General features: G+C 40.3%; 1 long non-coding RNA gene across 2 annotated transcripts; it reads right to left on the bottom strand.

Annotated features, from left to right (window-relative positions):
- Window positions 1–18,852: 18,852 nt before the first annotated feature.
- On the bottom strand, window positions 18,853–20,689 carry LOC105881213 (uncharacterized). 2 transcript variants are annotated; one of them, XR_001158587.2, is made up of 3 exons: window positions 20,601–20,689; window positions 19,958–20,054; window positions 18,853–19,321 (listed from the first exon to the last, which is right to left on the bottom strand). It is a non-coding gene; the product is annotated as an uncharacterized LOC105881213 (long non-coding RNA). The 2 variants fall into 2 exon arrangements; XR_001158586.2 differs by lacking the exon at window positions 20,601–20,689 and adding an exon at window positions 20,429–20,509.
- Window positions 20,690–20,768: the final 79 nt, after the last annotated feature.

The raw sequence follows: 20,768 nt of genomic DNA, 5'->3' as shown, positions 1-20,768 counted from the left end.
GCTTGAGCCCAGGAGTTTCAAGTTGCAGTGAGCTATGATAATGCCACTGTACTCGGTGACAGAGCCAGACACTGTTTAAAAAAAAAAAGAGGCCGGGCGCGGTGGCTCAAGCTTGTAATCCTAGCACTCTGGGAGGCCGAGGCGGGCGGATTGCTCAAGGTCAGGAGTTCAAAACCAGCCTGAGCGAGACCCCGTCTCTACTATAAAAATAGAAAGAAATCAATTGGCCAACTAATATATATATATAAAAAAAATTAGCCGGGCATGGTGGCTCGTGCCTGTAGTCCCAGCAACTCGGGAGGCTGAGGCAGTAGGATTGCTTGAGCCCAGGAGTTTGAGGTTGCTGTGAGCTAGGCTGACGCCACGGCACTCACTCTAGCCTAGGCAAGAAAGCGAGACTCTGTCTCAAAAAAAAAAAAAAAAAAAGAAAGAAAGAAAGAAAAAGAAATAATTTAGAGATATAGAGTACTACTATCAGACTTAGCCAACCAAGCTAAGGATTCTCCTACCATCAGTGAACAGTGAGGAAGGATACAGTCCCAGTATTTCTTTTCTTCTCACCTCCATACCCTCTTCTTCCTCAGGTGATTCTATTCACTCCCAGGCTAAAGGTAGAGAAAGATATGAAAAACAGAACTGCACAGTCTTGAGAAGACTAATCAAGGGAAAAATTATAACAGAGGGAATGGCCTAGGAAAAAAATGGCAAAAGATGTTTTCTGTCTCTTTAAAATTTCCCCCACTCTTTTTGGGAACTGAGGCCTGCAATCCCTGCCGTGAGCAGGTGGTTGGGAGGGGCACAGGAATATATTTTGTTCTTTGTGTTACAGGAGATAGCTCAGCTGAACTATGGCTCCATCCCAGGCCCTGCAACCTGGCCTGTGGAGGTCTGGGTGGGCCTCCTAGGTGAGTGGAGGTCACAGGCTTTGTCTTCTGGAGAAGGGACAATTAGAATCATTAACAATAGTCTAGAACTGAGGGCCCTCACTTTAAAAGCTCTGTATTTCTGCTTATGTACAAGAATTTGGATTTTTGAGATGATAAGTCTGCCATTTTCCTCCTTTGTCAGCAAAGTAATAAATTTCTCTTTCCTTCTTCTCAAACCACTTGTTCTCATTCTTCTGATGCAGCCTCAAGGACAAGCGCCGAGCTTTCAGTAACAAGGAGTTGTGATACTTTCTTACTTCCTTTACCCAGCCTAAATAGAATGTTTAATCTTAAATATGTTCTGACTACTCTAGAATTAAGCACAAAACCCTCTTCCTAAAGTAGGAAATGTGGCTTAGGAAAACTGACAAATTTATAAGCAATTATTGCAACCACCTGCTGGACTTGAAAAACCATGGATACAGGAACACTGTCCTATTTTTGCAGCTTTTCTATAAGTCTGAAATTATTTCAAAATAAAAAGTTTAGAAAAAAAATTCATAGTGCTGAGGTTGCCAAAGGTTTTCTAGGAAAGGAGAACATTTAGTGTTTAATTAGAAATTTTTGCACGCTAACATATAAGCCTTTATAGACCCTTCCCAATTTTTGAGTGAAGTCAACTAGGTATAAAAATGCCTGTGAGAGTGAGCAGTTGAGTCTCTCATCTGAGTCACTGGCATGAAGCAAGAAACACACATGTAAAACAACAAGATAATCCATAAATTGAAATAAATCATCAGGAAATATAAGGGACTATCAAAAACAACAAGAATCTATAATCATGGGAAGAGCTTTGGGCTTCCTCAGGATTTGAAAGAGAGATTTTAGACAATATTATATAGATATCCAAGAATCAGGACTCCCACCTCGGTTGGCATTTGGGTCACATGTTAAAAGTTTTTAGTGCATTGTGGTATTTAATAAATGTTAGCTATTAACATTATTTTTTAAAATTGGAGCGCTTGGAATAAAATACATTGTTGCAACATGAAAAGGAGAAAGAGCCAGGACCTGGCAAGTGATCTGCCCAGCTGGTTATAGGGGAAATAAACAGGCTAAAAAAAGATGCTTTATAAAAGTCAAGGGGTAGGCCGGGCGCGGTGGCTCACGCCTGTAATCCTAGCACTCTGGGAGGCCGAGGCGGGCGGATTGCTCAAGGTCAGGAGTTCAAAACCAGCCTGAGCGAGACCCTGTCTCTACCATAAAAATAGAAAGAAATTAATTGGCCAACTAATATATATAATATAAAAATCAGCCGGGCATGGTGGCTCGTGCCTGTAGTCCCAGCTACTCGGGAAGCTGAGGCAGGAGGATTGCTTGAGCCCAGGAGTTTGAGGTTGCTGTGAGCTAGGCTGACGCCATGGCACTCACTCTAGCCTAGGCAAGAAAGCGAGACTCTGTCTCAAAAAAAAAAAAAAAAAAGTCAAGGGGTAATCTAAAATACACAGCAGTGTCAGGCATAATTTCAGAATCAGTTGTCACCAAATGAGCCTGAGGTGAGATTATAGAATCTCAAAAATAAATAAAATGCAGTAACTTAAAATCCATTCTTAAAACTTCAGACAGACAAGTGAGTAAGTAGTCTTTCTCCAGTATATCTGCTCTAGGTTTTCAAGGCTATAGGTAAGGTTAACACTTTATTTTAAAAATATTTAGTAAAGCCTGAATCCTACCACTGGACTCTCCGCCATTTATGGTTCCCAACTAAGGAACCGATACACGTAGGACTTATAGCCAAATGAGAAATAAAATACCAAATTATTGATTTTTGAGCAAGCAAACAATACTCACCATTGCTGGGCTTTTCAGACAAATTGAAAGAATGGTCTCTTCAACAAACAGTGTTGATATGTTGTTGAACTCCATAGAACAGCATGCACACACACACAAAAAAAACAAATAGTGTTGGGATAAATGAATATTCATATGCAAAAGAATGAAGTTGTACCCTTGCCTTATATCATATATAAAATTATCTCAAAAGGACCAAAGACTTAAACTTGGAAAGAATGAATGGCACCTCCTGTTGGATTGCCACGGTGTTAAATGCTGTGATCCTACCCATGGAACTTCCTAGACCCATTAGCATTGAAATGACTGACTCTATTCAATCAACAATTGACAAATATTTGCTATCATAGATTTCACTAATGAGTTCCAGTCAGTGACTACTTCACTGCCTCTCAGTTAAAGTTTGTCTTCACCTCCAAAGAGACACAATACACCTTTACTTAGCTACTTATGAGATACCTTTATAGCCTTAACAACACACACAATCTCAGCAGGCAAATCTTACCTGCATCTAATTTTCTCTAGGATCACAGGTATAACATTACATTGATGGCATCCTCCTCCAAGCATTGGAAGCACTCATTTGGGATATATAAATATACATAAATGAGCTCACAAAAGGGGGTGAGCCATTGCCCACTCATAACTTTGGTTGAATTCCTGAAAAGTATTTGATAAACCAGGGACCACTTTGTGCTGAAACTGTCAAGAAACAGCTATTGACCTTCTCAGCACTCACAGTATCTTTTAGTTCTTTATGGGCTCCTCATTTACAAATTTTACTCAAGCCCATTTATGCTATTACTTATAGATAAGCCTACTTTGAATGGCCCCCCTCCAACAAAAGGCTCTTAAATCTGTCCAAATTGCAATACAACAGGCATTCTCATAAGTGCTCTGGAGACCCCTTCACTATAAAAGCTTTAGCAACTTCCTCTCAGATTTCCTGGAGTTTCTGGATCACCCACAATGGCTATAAGTTACCTATGAGTTTCTTATACAAGAAACTGCTCTCCTCAGTCCTGTGCTGTACACCAGGAGAGTGGCAACTTCTGGAAATTGAGGCTGTCGCAGGACCTGAGCTGATGACCCTCCATACCCAGCTGCCCATTATGCCTTAGGTCATGGAAACATCTTGCTGCACTAAGGGGGCCCCTTTGCTATAGAATAAAGCCAAACTTGGACCTTCGGACACATTCCACCTGCAAAAGGGGATGGTCTGCCCTGTCCTCAATTTTTTCCTAGAGATCGTGATGCTGGAGGAGGCCAAACCTCTCCCAGAGCCCTTGGTTATATGGAGAACCCCTTAGGATCAACAGAATGAACAGAAGTAGGCGTTCATTCACTCAGGCATAAGGAAAATGATCTCAGATGGAAGGGAAAAGTTAGAAGGAATAAAAAGGAATGAAAATAGTAAATATGTGGGTGAATCTAAATGAATATTGATCACATAAATCAATACTAATAATGTCTTATGGAGTTTCAAATATATACAGAATTAAAACAGAAATAACAATACAATAATAGTAACATATAAGTTAAGAGGTAGTTAAAGTGTTCCAAGGTCCTTCCATCATTTAGGTAGAAAGTGAAAGCATAAATTAACATTAGGCTTTGGTGAACTAAAAATGCATGTTGTAATTTCCAGGCTGCTAAAAGAGTAAAAGAATGTATACCTCTTAAACAATAGGAGGAAAAACTGGAACAATAAACATAAAACATCCAAAACATGGAAACAGAGGAAAAGCATATATACCAGGTAGGATAAATAGAAAGATGTAGTAAATAGTCAACTTAAACAAAGATATATCAACAATGATATTAAATTTAGAGTAAATAGTCCTATTAAGACACAAAATTAGTTAGATTGGATTAAAGAAATAAAACCTAAATATGTGCTGCTTACAAAAAACACATCTAAAATACAAAATACAGAAAGGTCAAAAGCACAACACAACACAAAAAGATATACCATCAAACTCTAACAGAAACCTGATATGCCAACTATATTAATACAAAAAAAAATTTAAAGCAAAAAGTATTACTAGAAATATAGGTCACTTTATCATCTTAAAAAGTTCAATTCACCAAGAAGTTAAAACACTTCTAAACTTGTATACCCCTAAATCTCACCCCTTATTGTTAAATTCCCATGGAGAAATTAAAGTCTCGATGAAATTAGAGCCCATAGTTCTTCTTCCCCTTCAATCTCTTATTCTGCTCAGTGTCAGCCCATGGGTAACCAAAGAGGCCTGGTGGGACCTGGTTGCCTTTTTCAGCAGCAGCCGCTAGTGGTCTTCCTCCAAAATGAATGTTGCTCTTTCAGCACCACCAAAGTTACATTAATCCTACCCCCATCTCTTTTGAAATTTCTCAACTTCATCTTTTCTGAAGTTCCTCAACCTCAAAATGTCAGTAAGATTCATGGGTATCAATATCACGCCCATCCCTTCAAAATTTAGAACCACATATGACAGCTGCCCCTGTGGCATTTCCCAAGACAAAGCAAAGTTCCTACATTGCTGTTGCCAGCTGTGGACTATAGCAGAGACTTGGAGTTATCTGAGAGAAGGAGGATAGACAGAAAATGCAAGAGAAAAAATAAGAAATTCTCTGTGGCTTCTGTCTTGCCAGTATACCAGTCACTCCATGCTAAACATTTGGAGACTAGAGCTTATGAAATAAAAATAACTGAACTCAGTTAAATCCAAGGCTTACAGAAACTCAAGATATTGGCAGCCTGAGAGGCTGTTGTTGGTCTTCTTTTATCCTCAGGGACCCTAGGTGAAGCAATAATCTCTGCCAACTGCTTCTCACCAAAACCTTGTTTTCCTCTGCCTATTAATTCCAAGGGCTTGGTTAATCTTCACTATTCAAAGAATCAGAAAATAAAAATCCAAATAAAAAACAATCCCTTATTTCTGTCTGGTTTCCTGCTGCAAAAGGGCCTGATCTTCCCTGGAGAGCAAAACAATCCATTGGCCCTTACTGAAAGACCAGACAGGCAAGGCAGGGAAGTAGAGGGGTTAATGCTGTGTAACAGCGCAGTGCATCCTTAAAAAGCCTGTGCGCCAAAGCTCTGCCCTTTTGAGTCTAGTTGCCTCTGGCCCCAGCAAGGGTTTGCTCTTTCCCTATGTATTCTGCTTACAATGTTTGAAACTGACTTTGCAAGTCTATAACCACCTAAAGAGGTTCTCCTTGCCTTAAAAAAAATACTTCTCTCCCCTGTCAAGACCAGACTCCTACTTATTCACGCAAAAGTCTCAGTCAAACCTGCCCTGACCCCAAAATGAACCCTTTTTCTTGCCAAACCAAGCGAGGGCTCCATTCCAGCAATACCATCTGCTGCAGCTGGGCTGCCACAATTCAAGCCAGCTGCTGCCAAATCTTCCCACACGGCACTTTGACTCCAAATCCCAGGCTCCCTGTTTATACTTATTCAGTCCCACAAGTGAACAGCAATATTTAGGAAGGTAATGTGAGGTTTGAATGGCATTAGGCTGGTATTTGGCTCAAAACCTGCCCTACCACTCACCTCTCCTGCTTGTTCATTTTCCAACCAAGAGAACTATAGTTAAGGGATAGTAACCAGTAGGAAAATTACCATTTTATTAACAGCCAAACCAGCATCCAATAACTCCCAATCCTGAGACCTTTCAGAAGCTAGACAGAAGAATGTGGCTTAGTCCTGGAGACCTAAATGGAACTTGCCATATCCTCCTCTAAATCTAAAATAGCAAAGACTACAGAGAAAACAGGCTCTGGCATTATGTCACCACTTAGTTGCAGACCTGGAAGGGGGAAAAAGAAAGATACACAGACAGATCTTGTCTAGACAGGTCAAAACAATTCAAGATACAAAAGAAGAGAAAGATGCCTAGCCTGTTCTAAAAAGACAGGCCCTGCTTGGGTGTGCTTACCACCTGAAGATAGGAAGAATAAGACACCATGCATAAGTACTGACATTTAAACACAGTACCCTGCTCTCTTACTTTGGGCCATTATAACACAGTAGCATAGACTTGAAGGCTTATAAACAACAGAAATTTGTTTATCACAGTTCTGGAGGCTGGCATTTCAAGATCAGGGTGCCAGCATGGTCAGGTTCTGGTGAAGAAGGTCTTCTTCCAGGTTGTAGAGTGCCAACTTCTCATAGCTTTCTCACATAACAGAAGTGACAAATGAGCTCCCTTTAGCCAATTTTTTAAGGCCAGTAATCTCACTCATTCCTCTCTCATGACCTAATCACCTCCAAAAAGGCCCCACCTTTTAATATCATCACCTTGCAGGCTATGATTTCAAATATGAATTTGGGAGACACAGAACATTCAGTCCATAACACTTGCCAATGAAATACAGGGCCCAGCGCATGCCTTGGGCCCTAGCCAAACAGAGTATCAACTTTTCCTCCCTTAGGTAGGGAACACTTGGAAAAAGATGAGCAAAGGGCACAAAGTATAGGATAACAGACTTACACAAACACACACACATGTCACACACAAAGACATACACACACTGTATATCTACCTAGGCTTGGGATACTACAAAGCTTAATTTCTAGAGAAGCATTAGGACACCACCACAGGTAAACAAATAATTTCATAAGAATAGGAGCCAAGACACAAAACCAGCTTTATTGACTGAATCAGGGCGAGGACTAGGGTGAGTTAAGAGAGGTACATAGGGCCTCCTTACATTTTGTACCTTAAGCTTCCCACTTGCCTTTACCCTAGTCCTGGTCTGGGGTAAAGAAAGCAATATGACTCAGAAGATAGTGAATGTAAAAACACACAGAAATCCAGGTTTAACTAACAGGAGACTCAGGGGAAAGTGAAACAACTTAGTAGTCATCACTAGATAACAAGACCCAGGTCTAAGAAAACAAGTGCATTTTACCGTGTCCCAACAATCCATGAAGTATATTATTAGAATATCAAATTTTTTATTTCAACACTTTCATTATATTGGTTATCTATTGCTATATAACAAATTATCTAAAGATCTGTGGCTTAAAACAACACCATTTATTATCTCACCGTTACATATGGGTTGCAAATCTAGGCAAGGTTTAGCTGGGTCCTCTGGTTCAGGGTCTCCTACAGGCTGCAATCGAGATGTTGGCTAGGGCTGTAGTTATCACAAGGCTCCTTGGGGGAGGATGTGCTTCCAAGCTCACTTACATGGTTGTTGACAAAGTTCAGCTCCTTGACAGTTATTGACCAGAGGCTGCCTGCAGTTCCTTGCCACTTGGGCCTCTCATATATTTCCTTCATCAAAGCAAGCACGCCAAAAAGGCAAGAGAAAAAGTGCCAACAAGATGAAAGTCATAGTCTTTTGTACCCAATCTTGGAAGTGACCTGCCACACTTTTGCTGTATTCTATTCATTAGAAGCAAGTCAGCAGGCGCAGCCCATGCACAGGGGAGAGGATTACATAGGGTGTAAACACAAAGAAGTGAAGAATCATTGGAAGCCATTTTTAAAGGCTGCCTACCACACTCATGAAGATGAGGGTTGAGAGACTGAAGATACATTTTCCAAACCGTAATAGGTATATCCTATACTCATCTTGTATAATAACCCAAACAAAATTTCCCTGTTTGAAATTAGGTGATCTCAATAGCTTTGCATGATTTGATTAAATGCTTAATGCTAAAGAAGGGCCCGTGGTAAATCACTGAACCACTGAAAGTCTTTACATTGTATTCAGATAGGTGGGCCTCAGTAGAAAATATCTGTGTTCTTATCTTCTCAGTGTAACTTTTTCCACTGGAAAACTGCCCCTTCTCCATCACGTATGGTTCTGATAAAACTGGTAATCCCTGGTCCCTACTTGACCCCTGGCTACTCATGCAACCATCATCCTTTTCATAGTGATTGGTCAAAGGGGTAGGTACAGGATGGCCAGAGTTCATCCGTGTAAATTGATATTAGGATACTGGAAGAGGGAAACTCTCTTTTCTTTTTGAATCATGAACAATAAAAATGAAAGCTTAGATCTGTCAGAAGCCACCTTCCCCACTACACAAAATGACTTGTTAGTACAGCTGGGAAAAGGAGAAAGGAGAGAGAGAGAAAGCTAATGATACCATTTGAACATCTATAGAGCATCACAGAACACTTTAGTCAGCTCCACTTTGAACTTCCCAGTTATATGAGCCAATAAATCTCATTTTGCTCAAACTTGTTTTTCTGACATTTGCTTGTAACTGAAAGAGTCTTAGATAAAACAGTCCCCTTTCTTCTTACTAATTAGTAAATATATTCAATTTCTGTGTAGTTCTCAAACCAGGAAACACAACATAGTTACCTGAAAAAGGCTTTTATTAAAATATAGCTTTCTAGGACCCACTCAAACCAACTATTTCAGAATCTTTCAGGGTAGGATCCTCACATTTGTGTTATTTTAAATTCCACAAATGATTCTGAAGCCTAGCCAATAAGGGTACCCATTAATCTATTTGTCTGGTTTGAACTACTGTAACAAAATATTATAGACAGTGAGGCTTATAAATAACATAAATTTACTTCTCCAATTCTAGAGGCTGGAAGTCTGAGATCAGGGTACCACAATGGTTGAGTTCTAATGCGGGCCCTCTTCTAGGCTGTAGACTGACAACTTCTCATTGTATCCTTACATGGTAGAAAAGGGGCAAGAGAGCTCTCACTAATCCCATTTGTGACAGCTTCACCCTCATGAAGTATTTATAATTACCTCCCAAAGGCCCTACCTCTTAATTGAAATCCTAACATTGAGGGTTAGGATTTCAACATATGAATCTAGGGGATGGGACACACACAAACTATTCTATCTTCAACCGGACAAACTCCAAATTCTAAACTGGCTTTCTCTTACTTGAATTGTAGGCATGGATCCTGGGGAAGGAAACAGATTTCCCTCCATTTCCACCATTATTCTCTGTTTCTCCCAAATGAAAAATCAGTGAAATATTTTTAAATACTTTTATAGCATTTATTGATTTACTTTAATTTTATGGATAGAAATCTTTGGTGGGAACAGTATCATAATTGCAAAGGTAGAAATATTGGTTTAATGCTCCTTTAATTCTTATCATAAAACTAGCATAACAGAGTAAGCAGTAATGCAAATGGCCTTCTGATGCAAAGATCTACAGTAAATGGCACAAAACACCTTTTCCGGTTGTGGATCTGCGCGGTGAGGATCTTTAGTCCACGCCTGAGGTAACCACGCCGTCCAAGGGCCAGTTGCAGTCCGTGCAGGTCTTCGGACGCAGGAAAACGGCCACAGCGCGGCGCGCTGCAAACGCGGCAACGGCCTCCCCAAGGTGAACGCGCGGCCCCTGGAGACGATTGAGCCGCGCACGCTGCAGTACGAGCTTCTGGAACCTGTTCTGCTTCTGGGCTAGGAGCGGTTCGCTGGTGTGGACATCCGTGTCCGTGTGAAGGGTGGTGGTCATGTGGCCCAGATTTATGCTATCCGTCAGTCCATCTCCAAAGCCCTGGTGGCCTATTACCAAAAATATGTGGGTGAGGCTTCCAAGAAGGAGATCAAAGACATCCTCATCCAGTATGATCAGCCCCTGCTGGTAGCCGATCCCGACCCCGTCGCTGCGAATCCAAAAAGTTTGGAGGCCCTGGTGCGGTGCCGGTGCTCGCCACCAGAAATCTTACTGAAAAGCCCATCACGAGGATTTGGGTTTATCTGTATAATAAAAAATGGTAGTAGGATTTTAAGGTTTAAAAAATAAATAAATGGCACAAAACACAGCTGAGCCATGATCCAATATCTTTTTACATCTGTACCTAGACAAACCGGTAAACTAATCTTGTGTTATAATATTTTAGTAAGAGCAAAGAAAAAGTAACTTTTTAAAATAATGATATCAAGGCTGGGTTTCAAGTTGGTGATATAGGAAATCTCTGGCTGGGAGACCCTTGGGCAATTCTGTGAGGCATGCTAATGAGGCAGAGCACTCAGCCATTTGCAGTGTCTCAAAGGTTCCTTTTTTTTGAGACAGAGTCTCACTCTGTCACCCCAGGTGGAGTGCAGTGTCATCATCATAGTTCACTGCAACCTCAAACTCCTGAGCTCAAGCGATCCTTCTGCCTCAGCCTCCCAAGTAGCTGGGACTACAGTTGTATGCCACCATGCCCGGCTAATTTTTTATGCATTAAGTAGAAACAGGGTCGTCTCGCTCTTGCTCAGGCTCAAACTCCTGAGCTCAAGCGATCCTCCTGCCTGGGCCTCCCAGAGTGCTAGGATTACAGATGTGAGCCATTGCACCTGGCCCTCAATGTTTCCTCTAAATCTGGATAAGTTTATTTGAAAACTGGCACTAGGAGAGTTTGGTACAGCAAAGTTGAGGCCTATCTGCTTCCATAAAATAATGTATATGTTACATAACAGGAAGAGAACAAAAGCAAGAGATCTTCTACAGTCTTTATATCTTGAACGGTTGTGGGAATCTTTACATCAGGTGTTCTCAAACTACGGCCCATGGGCCATATGCAGGTGTTGCTGCCCGTTTGTTTTTTTACTTCAAAATAAGATATGTGCAGTGTGCAAAGGAATTTGTTCATAGTTTTTTTAAAACTATAGTCTGGCCCTCCAAAGTTCTGAGGGCCAGTGAACTGGACCCCTGTTTAAAAAGTTTGAGGACCCCTGCTTTACATGTTTGCTTTTTTCTTTTATTAACTCCCAGATGAAGGCCGGGTGTGGTGGCTCTCGCCTATAATCCTAGCACTCTGAGAGGCCAAGGTGGGAGGATTGCTCAAGGTCAGGAGTTTGAAACCAGCCTGAGTAGAGTGAGACCCCATCTCTACTAAAAATAGAAAGCAATATGCTGGGCAACTAAAAATATATAGAAAAAATTAGCCGTGCATGGTGGTGTATACCTGTAGTCCCAGCTACTCGGGAGGCTGAGGCAGAAGGATTGCTTGAGCCCAGGAGTGTGAGGTTGCTGTGAGCTAGGCTGATGCCATGGCACTCTAGCCCTGGCAACAGAGTGAGACTCTGACTCAAAAAAAAAACAAAAAAAACCTCCTAGATGAAGACACCTCTTAGGGTTCTTAATAAGAAGAAAACTAGCAATTAAATGTCATCACTGCCAATCATTTGAGGTGTAAAATCAGGAGACAGGTCACCATGGAGGGACTATGCAGTAATCAGATAATTTCCAAGGCTTGACTATGATCTTATCTCTTTCAGTCCACCTCTTTTAAGATGGAAGACGAAGGGAGAGGTATTTACAATTCTGCTTACACCCTTGAAAAATTAAGTACAGGGATCTCATCAGCAGGGGAGAGAGGATGAAATGAGAAATCATCAGAGTTAATATCTAATTATTAATGTTATCTTGAGTCAAAAGTAAAGAGACTTCATTTTTAAAAGGTTTCTGACTGATACCTATTTCTTGGAGTTCTGAATGATGTATTCATTGCTTTATAAAAAGAAACAATTAATTTGGGGCCTGGCCAGAAGAAGGGAGTCTTTCCTGATAATTAGCCAATTTTTTTCTAAAACAACCTCAAAAAGCAATTGAGCTCTGGGTCTTAATATGTGATGCAAAAACATAAAAATAAAAAAATAAAAACATCTTAACAAAGCAATTGACCATGTTTTCCAATTATTTTCCACTAAGATATTAATTAAGCCAAATCAATTTGTGTTTGACAGACAATTTAGTACTCAAATGAATATCTTTTCCAATAGATTAATTCAATTAGTCATTTGAAAGTCCATTTAGCAAATAACATCCCATTGAGCTCAAAGGTCAATATGTTACAAAGACATTATTGTGATCGAAGGCTTATTTTAGAATTTAACCCACACTAACCCACATAAAAGTATGGCATTTTATTAATATCCATCAATACACATTTACTAAAAATAGTAGTACTAAAAACAGAAGATCAACTACCCAATATAAGCCCAAGGGCTCACCCTTTTGCCTAACTGGCAAGTAATCTTATCTCCCCAAAACTCCCTGGCTAGTGAGATGTTCCTGGTTGTTATGCCTACCTCTTTGACACGTTTACTATCTTTAGTGATTCTGCTGTGGCAGGATCTGCACAGCAGCCCATCATTTCCACATGTGCTAGCAACTGGAGGAGTGACCTCATTACATGCTCAGATCTGAAATGCTTGAGAGACTGGGGCCATTTTGAACAGCTCTTCTCTGTTAAAAACTGTAAAGTAGGACTTGTGAAGGGCTTTCTTACTTGTTGGGGGAGTGACATGTTTATATAGCAGACACTGGATCTGTAATTCAGAAGGACAAATGGATCCTGACCTAAAAGCATCTGTTTGACAAACTAGAATAGCCAACAGGGAGAATGTCTTGATTGCAACTGACTTACAATATACTTACTATAACCATACTCAATTCTAATAGATATAATTAATTTCCTCCATTTTTTTTTTTTTTTTTTTTTGAGACAGAGTCTCACTTTGTTGCCCAGGCTAGAGTGGGTGCCATGGTGTCAGCCTAGCTCACAGCAACCTCAAACTCCTGGGCTCAAGCAATCCTGCTACCTCAGCCTCCCGAGTGGCTGGGACTACAGGCATGTGCCACCATGCCTGGCTAATTTTTTCTATATATATTAGTTGGCTGATTAATTTCTTTCTATTTATAGTAGAGATAGGGTCTCGCTCTTGCTCAGGCTGGTTTTGAACTCCTGACCTCGAGCAATCCGCCTGCCTCGGCCTAATCTCCTCCACTTTAGTGGCAAGAAAATATGTGTGGTTACATTCACTTTTGGAAATCATAAAGAAGAATACAGTGGATAGTCCTTAAAGTTATCTGTGTGGTTATCTAAACTTGGGCTATGAAATGAAGAAAGGTAAAATAGATTTCAGTCTATGTAGGCAGTCTTACTTGCTCTCTTAATGCTTTTTTCTTCCTCTTAGAGTCACAGCCAGAGGCTAGAATTAAGATAGTGAGTATGCTTTGGCTCAAAATTAAAACTAATTTTTAATCATTCAGTCAGACAAAAAAAATATCTTGATATAATAAACTTGTCTCTCCATAAATAAAGTAGATCAAGCAATAGTGGCTACACATAGCACTTTCCATCTGGATCATTAGGAAATAAAAGGAAAAGAGAATTTAAGTCTGCATGCAAATATACACACACATACAGTTCTGATGTTATAGCACTGGGAGAGAGAAGCTAATAAGAAGTTGGTTCTGCTCTGGTGTGGAAAGGATGCGTTAAAAGGTCAGAGCCTTGTATCCTGGGATTAATACCCTTAGACCCAACCTAACTCTCCCAAGGTCCCTGGGGTAAGAAAAACGAGAAAGCTATCATCCTCTACCTGAGCCATGGGTCCTATATAGGATGCATTATTCAAGCAGAAACACCACCAACAAATCAGTGTTCTAGCTTAGGGCCTGCAATTGGGGAAAAAAAGTGCTAGATGGTTTAAATCATTTCACTTTTACTTTTTGTCTATGTGCCAAAAAGAGGGAGCAGGAGTCAATGTAAATAAGTGCCCAATTTAATTGAATCATGCAGATAGACTAGAAAGAATTAAAATAGCTTATAAACTATTGAAGTCATTCTACTTCAAAAGAACTCCAAAAGGAGTTTGTATATTAAACAATTAGGGATTTCTCAATGTGTCAACTATGATAATTACTGTTATTATCACAATCTCCTCTAGATACTATTCTAAGTAATTTTTTTTCATGTAGTAATTCATTTAATTCTCACAAAAACTCATTCGTAACAACCTACCAAGTAGTCTCTTCAGAAATATATCCTCTTGTGCAGCATCCCCTTCCCGTACCCCTGCCTCCACACACACACACACACACACACACACACACACACACACACACACACACACTTCATGGCCCTCACATATGGCTCAGGATAGAGACAAAATTCCTCAGTGCCATCTGTAACAGTGCATCTCAAACTTTAAACTGCATGTGAATCACTCTCTGGGCATCTTGTTAAAAATGCAGCTTTGATGTAGAAGTTCTGGGATGGAATCTAGAATCCAGAATTTCCAACAAGCTCCCAGGTGATGCTGGTGCTGCAAGTCCTCAGACCACATTGGAGATAAAATTGTAGACCACAAGCTGTCTGCAAGCCAGGAAGAGTGCTTTCAATAAGAACTTGACCATGCTGACACCCTAATCTTAGACCTCTAGCTCCCAGAACTGTGAGAAATAAATGTCTGTTCTTTAAGCCACTCAGTCTATTGTATTTGTTATTGCAGCCCAAGCTAATACAGTCCCAAGCACGCAATGGGTGTTTATTGAATAACTCAATGGATGAATTAATTAATAAACAAATACTGTGACTTTGGCTTTCATAAATGACTAATATAAAAACCAGCAAAATGAGGATTTTCTATTCATTTCTTATAAAATTATAATTTGGAATATCATCAGTTATATTATTCACTGTCTTTAAATAAATATCTCTGTGGTAAATTATCCTCAGACCTAAGAAACTAGAGTCTTTTTCTCATAGACTAATATGTTTCTTACTAGATAGTCATGGTTACATAATCCATCATATTTCCTTCTTTGTTCCAGCTGCTAGGAAACTGATAATAATTATCCTTCTCTATCTGACTGCTAGAAAATTCCAATTTGTGACCTTCTGTCTGGTCTGACCTTCCCTGATAATGAGCTTATTATCCCTGCCTATGAGCTTATTATGTGTACAAGGTTCCAGACATCGCAAAACACGGACATAGGTGTTGGGGTGGGCACAGGGGTTGGAGTTGTTATGGTAGATTAGATGTGACTTAAGCAACAGTAGTCAAGCATGGAAAAACTAAAACAAGTTAGAAAATAGAACCAACAACTAGAATCAGAAGCAAATAAGCATATATCATAGCTGGAGGGGCAACATGAAGGAAGAAATGAAGAATAGGAAAAAAAAATGCAATCAAGTAAAACAGCAGCAGTCTCCAACCTTTTTGACACCAGGGACTGATTTCATGGAAGACAATTTTTCCACGGGCCTTGGGTGGGGCGTGAAGCTCTGTGGCCCGGTCCCTAGGTCCCTAACTGGCCACGGACTGGTACCAGTCTGCAGCCTAGGGTTGGGGAACACAGGAGTAAACAATCAAACAAAAAATAAACTATGATAGCTGAGTTTGGTGAAGACTTGCCATTTTTCTTGACCTAAAGGTTGGGAGTTATTTGTTCAGTTGTTAAAGCTGCCAAGTGCCAGGGAGACCTATAAGAAACCACATCACAAGAACTGACATAGGCTGTTCACACAGACCATTAAAATGGCTTTATGCCAGAGATGACATCTAGAAAATGAGTCTATTAGCTGCTTCCTGTGCCCATCTCTTGTCATCTTATCAGTTTTCCCCAGGTTCTAATCCTGGATTCTGTTATGGGCAGGATTACTAAACCTTGGCACTATTGACATTTTGGGTCAGTTAATTCTTTGCCATAAGGAGCTTTCCTGTGCATTGTATAATGTTTTAGCAGCATTCTCAGATTCTTCTCACTAGATGCCAGTAGCTGCCCCTCCCAAGTTATGATAACCAAAAATGTCTCCAGGCATTGCCAAAGGTTCCCTGGGGTCAAAATCTCTCCTGGCTGTTACAGGTGATTTATCAGTCAGAGTACAGTCATGAAACAGAAACCATACTAGTTATTCAAACATAAAATTTAATATAAATAAATGCTAACTAAGGATAAAGTTATTAACTAGGATACTAAAATCATTAAAAAGAACTCTATCATAGAGATAGCAACTGTAGGAAGTTGGAGAGAATTTTGCAATAAAGTTTGTAAAAGCAATTAAGCATTCCCAAAGTGGTTATAATGGAAGATGGGAATTAAAGGTAGATGGGGATGGCAGAGAGACACAGATCATGCAAGGCCTATTCTAAGCTATACTAAGAAATTTTTATTTTTCTCTAAAGGTATTTGGAAGCCACTAAATGATACTAAGTAGCAAAGTGATAGGACTAATCTTACAATTTAGAAAATGTATTCTGGCAGTTGTAAGAAAATTAAACTAAAGACAGAGGGTTTGACACATGAGATAGTAGGCAGGGAAACTACTAAAGTCTGGTGAGAAGTTATAAGGATCTGAGCTATGACAGGTAGATTCTGAGGACTATTTAAAATACAGTCTCTAATTTATCTCCTTCAACTCATTTGATATGGACTGTTTCCTATAATTCAATGATTGCTACCCTGGCCACAGTACTTTTCAGTTTTTATTTTATATTCAAAAATATTTGAGGCTGGTCGCGGTGGCTCATGCCTATAATCCCAGCACTCTGGGAGGCCAAGGCAGAAGGATTGCTTGAGCTTAGGAGTTAGAGACCAGCCTGAGCAAGAGCAAGACCCCGTCTCTACTACAAAATAGAAAAAAATTAGCCAAACAACTAAAAATAGAAAAAATTAGCCGGCGCATGCCTGTAGTCCCAGCTACCAGGGAGGCTGAGGCAGGAGGATTGCTTGAGCCCAGGAGTTTGAGGTTGCTGTGAGCTAGGCTGACTCAATGGCACTCTAGCCCAGGCAACAGAGTGAGACTCTGTCTCAAACAAACAAACAAAAAAATTTGAAAACTCCTGACCATTAGGAACAACTAGTAGTGAACCAGCCCCTTAAACTACCACCACAATTTTAAAAATTTAGTAGCTAGACAAAATATATGAAATAACTATCTTCGTATTTTGGAAAACAAGCAGTGCCAGACTGTGAACCTAGAGAAAAGAAACAACTGAGGTGAGCCTTACAATCACCCAGAGTTCTTCCCAGAGGCACTTTTTTAATTTTTTAAATTTTATTTCAGCATATTATGGAGGTACAAATGTTAAGGTTACGTATATTGCCCATGCCTCCCCTCCCACCCGCCTGACACCCGATATATGTTATTCCTATATGTCCACTTAAGTGTTAATCCATTAATACCAATTTGCTGGTGAGTACATGTGGTGCTTGTTTTTCCATTCTTGAGATACATCACTTAGTAGTATGGGTTCCAGCTCTATCCAGGAATATACAAGAGGTGCTATATCACCATGTTTCTTAAAGCTAAGTAGTACTCCATGGTATACATATACCACACATTTTATTAATCCTCTCATCTATTGATGGGCACCTGGGTTGTTTCCACACCTTTGCAATTGTGAACTGTGCTGCTATAAACATTCAAGTGCAGGTGTCCCATTTGTAGAGTGTCATTGGATCTTTTGGGTAGATGCCCAGTAGTGGAATTGCTGGATCAAACGGTAGATCTACTTGTATCGCTTTAAGGTATCTCCATATTGTTTTCCACAGAGGCTGAAGCAGTTTGCAGTCCCACCAGCAGTGTAGGAGTGTTCCTATCTCTCCGCATCCACGCCAACGTTTATTGTTGGGGGATTTTTTGATAAAGGCCATTCTCACTGGAGATAAGTGATATCTCATTGCAGTTTTGATTTGCATTTCCCTGATGATTAGAGATGTTGAGCATTTTTTCATATGTTTGTTGGCCTTTATTCCGTCTTCTTTTGAAAAATTTCTGTTCATGTCCTTTGCCCACTTTTTGATAGGGTTGATTTTTTTCTCGCTGATTTTCCTGAGTTCTACATAGATTCTAGTTATCAGCCCTTTATCGGATGTGTAGCTTGGGAAAATTTTCTCCCATTCTGTGGGTTGTCTGTTTGCTCCCCAGAGGCACTTTCTAGACACAGCAATCCTGCTAAGCTTAGCAGATAACGATCAGCAATCAGAGATATTGATACTGCTGGAAGGTGCAAGGCTGACTACTGGACAGAGGAAGCTACACAGAGAAAAAGATCCAGAAATCTTTATATGGTTTCCTTGAGTCTTTTGCCAAATACTAAGGCGTGCACAGAGTGAACCTATAAAGCTGCACAACAACTACTAGAGAAAAAATAATTACCAAGCAGCAGTGTGCTGAACAACTACTAGAGGTCACCCAAGACTAGGAAGTAATTTTGTCTTGATCTGCAGGTGGAGAGACCTTACTGAAAATCTTGTTTCTTGCTGAGTGTATTGCTTTATATGGACGTGCTATTATTTGTTTATCCATTCATTTGTTGAACATTTGGGTTGTGTCTAGTTTTGGGGTATTACCAAACAAAGCTGCTATGAATCTTTCGTATCTCAAAACAAGTACACTGAGTGAAAGAAACCAGACCAAAAAAGAGTGTATACAGTGATTCCATTTATATAAAACTTTAAAAATGCAGACAATTCTACACTAACAGAAAGATCAGTGGTTGCTTAGGTGAGAGAGGAAGGGAGGGAGGAAGAAATTACAAAGGAGTAAGTGGAAACTTGAGGTTGATGGACATACTTGATCATAGTGATGGCTTCAAGGGAGTATACACACATCAAAACTTATCAAATTATACACATTAAATATGTTCCATATATTGTATGTTAATTATACCTCCATAAAATTATCTTAAAAAAAAAACAACACTGCAACTCGACTGCCAGATTTTGAGGGGAATGGAAAAGAAGCAGAATGGAAATCTCAGTTAAAGGCCTCAGTGAGGTTTGTGAATTATCCAAGTATGCAAGGAATTTGTGCTTCCTCCATTTTGCTGAGCCTTGGCAGAGTAATAAGCCATCTCATTACTATTCTCCAGAAATGCTGTCAACCACCATATCACGCCTGTTTTAGGGAAGAGAATGACGTAATCAGTATAAAATGAACTCCATGTCTTGTGAGAGATTGTCAATTAAACATATAATCCATATTTGCACACATTTTAAAAGGATTTTTACTTGAAGGATAGGTTTAATACTGAGTGTGAACTTTTTGCATGTGTGTGAATTCCAACACACTAGTTTATTTACTCTCTCAGAGACCCATCTATAAAATGCCATAAAAAATAAGAAAAACTAGGAAACTAAAAAGAGCAGGCTTTGCTAGAGTTATTAATCATTCTTTATTGGGGCAGAACCTCTTTCTTCCCCTGAGAGTCATCATTTCTTCCCATCTCCATCAGCAGTCATTATCTTGATTAAGTCAAGCTTGTCTCCCAGCCTCCATCCCTCTATCACTAGACTCCTTGAAAGCAGTCCACGAGGAAGGTCCCTACCATAACCTTGGCTGACCATCACATTGGTCAAGAAGCCATTCAACCTCCCCCAGGCTCAGCCTGTGTCTGAAACACACTGAACTACCAGGCTGGCCTCCAGCTCTCCACATCAGCTCTCATGTATTCTGGAACTGGGGCCTCACTTTCCAGACACTCAATTGTCGCATGGCTGGATGGGGGAAATCTCAACAGCATCTCATTTGTACCTGCAGGTGGAGGTAGTTTTCCAGGGTGGCCTGTGTTCTCCAGACGTAGAGGCATGTGGGGCTTTGATTCTTTAAGGTAGGATACAAAAACTAGGGCCTAAGGAACAGAAATAATGGTTGAGCCCACAAACTAACATTACGCACTCCTAACTTGAGTTTCCAGCACAGTCACTTACTGTGCAGGACCTTATCTCCCCAAATCAATATTTTCAACTCTACAATGGGGCTAAAAGCTATCTATTTTTTTAAATAATGTTAACTTTCCTGTAAATTACATCCAATCAATCACCTTGAACACTAAAGCTGGCATTTAACACACTAATTCAACTTTTTCCTAAATATATTCTTAAATCAAAACCTTAAATAATTACAATTCACTGAGAAAACAAAGTTTTCTTCTTCGGAGTTAAGAACTTGAGAAAACCTAAAAGCAAGCTAAACTCACGTAAAACCCTTAGAAAGGGTACAAACCTCAAAAAGCCAACGAGGTTTTGCCAAAGAAGCTCCGTCTCCGTGCAAACCCAGCCCACTTCCGTCTGCCCCACCCACCCTCAAACACTGAACCCCGCCCCTCTCTGCGAGGTCTCGCCCCCTGCACCTGATCCTGGTTCCCATTGGGCGAATCTGGAAGCTGTATACACACCCGACACACGCACGTTTGGCTGGGGCGTCTTCGCGCCTGCGCAGCAGCTCCGTCAGCCGGCTGGAAACTGGGGATTGGGGGGAGGGGGGCGGAGGTCAGGCCGAATCTTCTTTCGTAATAAGAAGCGACGCGTCCCGCGGTCCTGGCTGTGTGGGTCTGGTCGGATTG

The sequence above is a fragment of the Microcebus murinus genome, chromosome 6 (assembly GCF_040939455.1).
Source record: "Microcebus murinus isolate Inina chromosome 6, M.murinus_Inina_mat1.0, whole genome shotgun sequence".
NCBI classification, from domain to species: domain Eukaryota; kingdom Metazoa; phylum Chordata; class Mammalia; order Primates; family Cheirogaleidae; genus Microcebus; species Microcebus murinus.
Note: the sequence above shows the minus strand (reverse complement) of the source record. Positions and strands in the feature narration are given on the sequence as shown.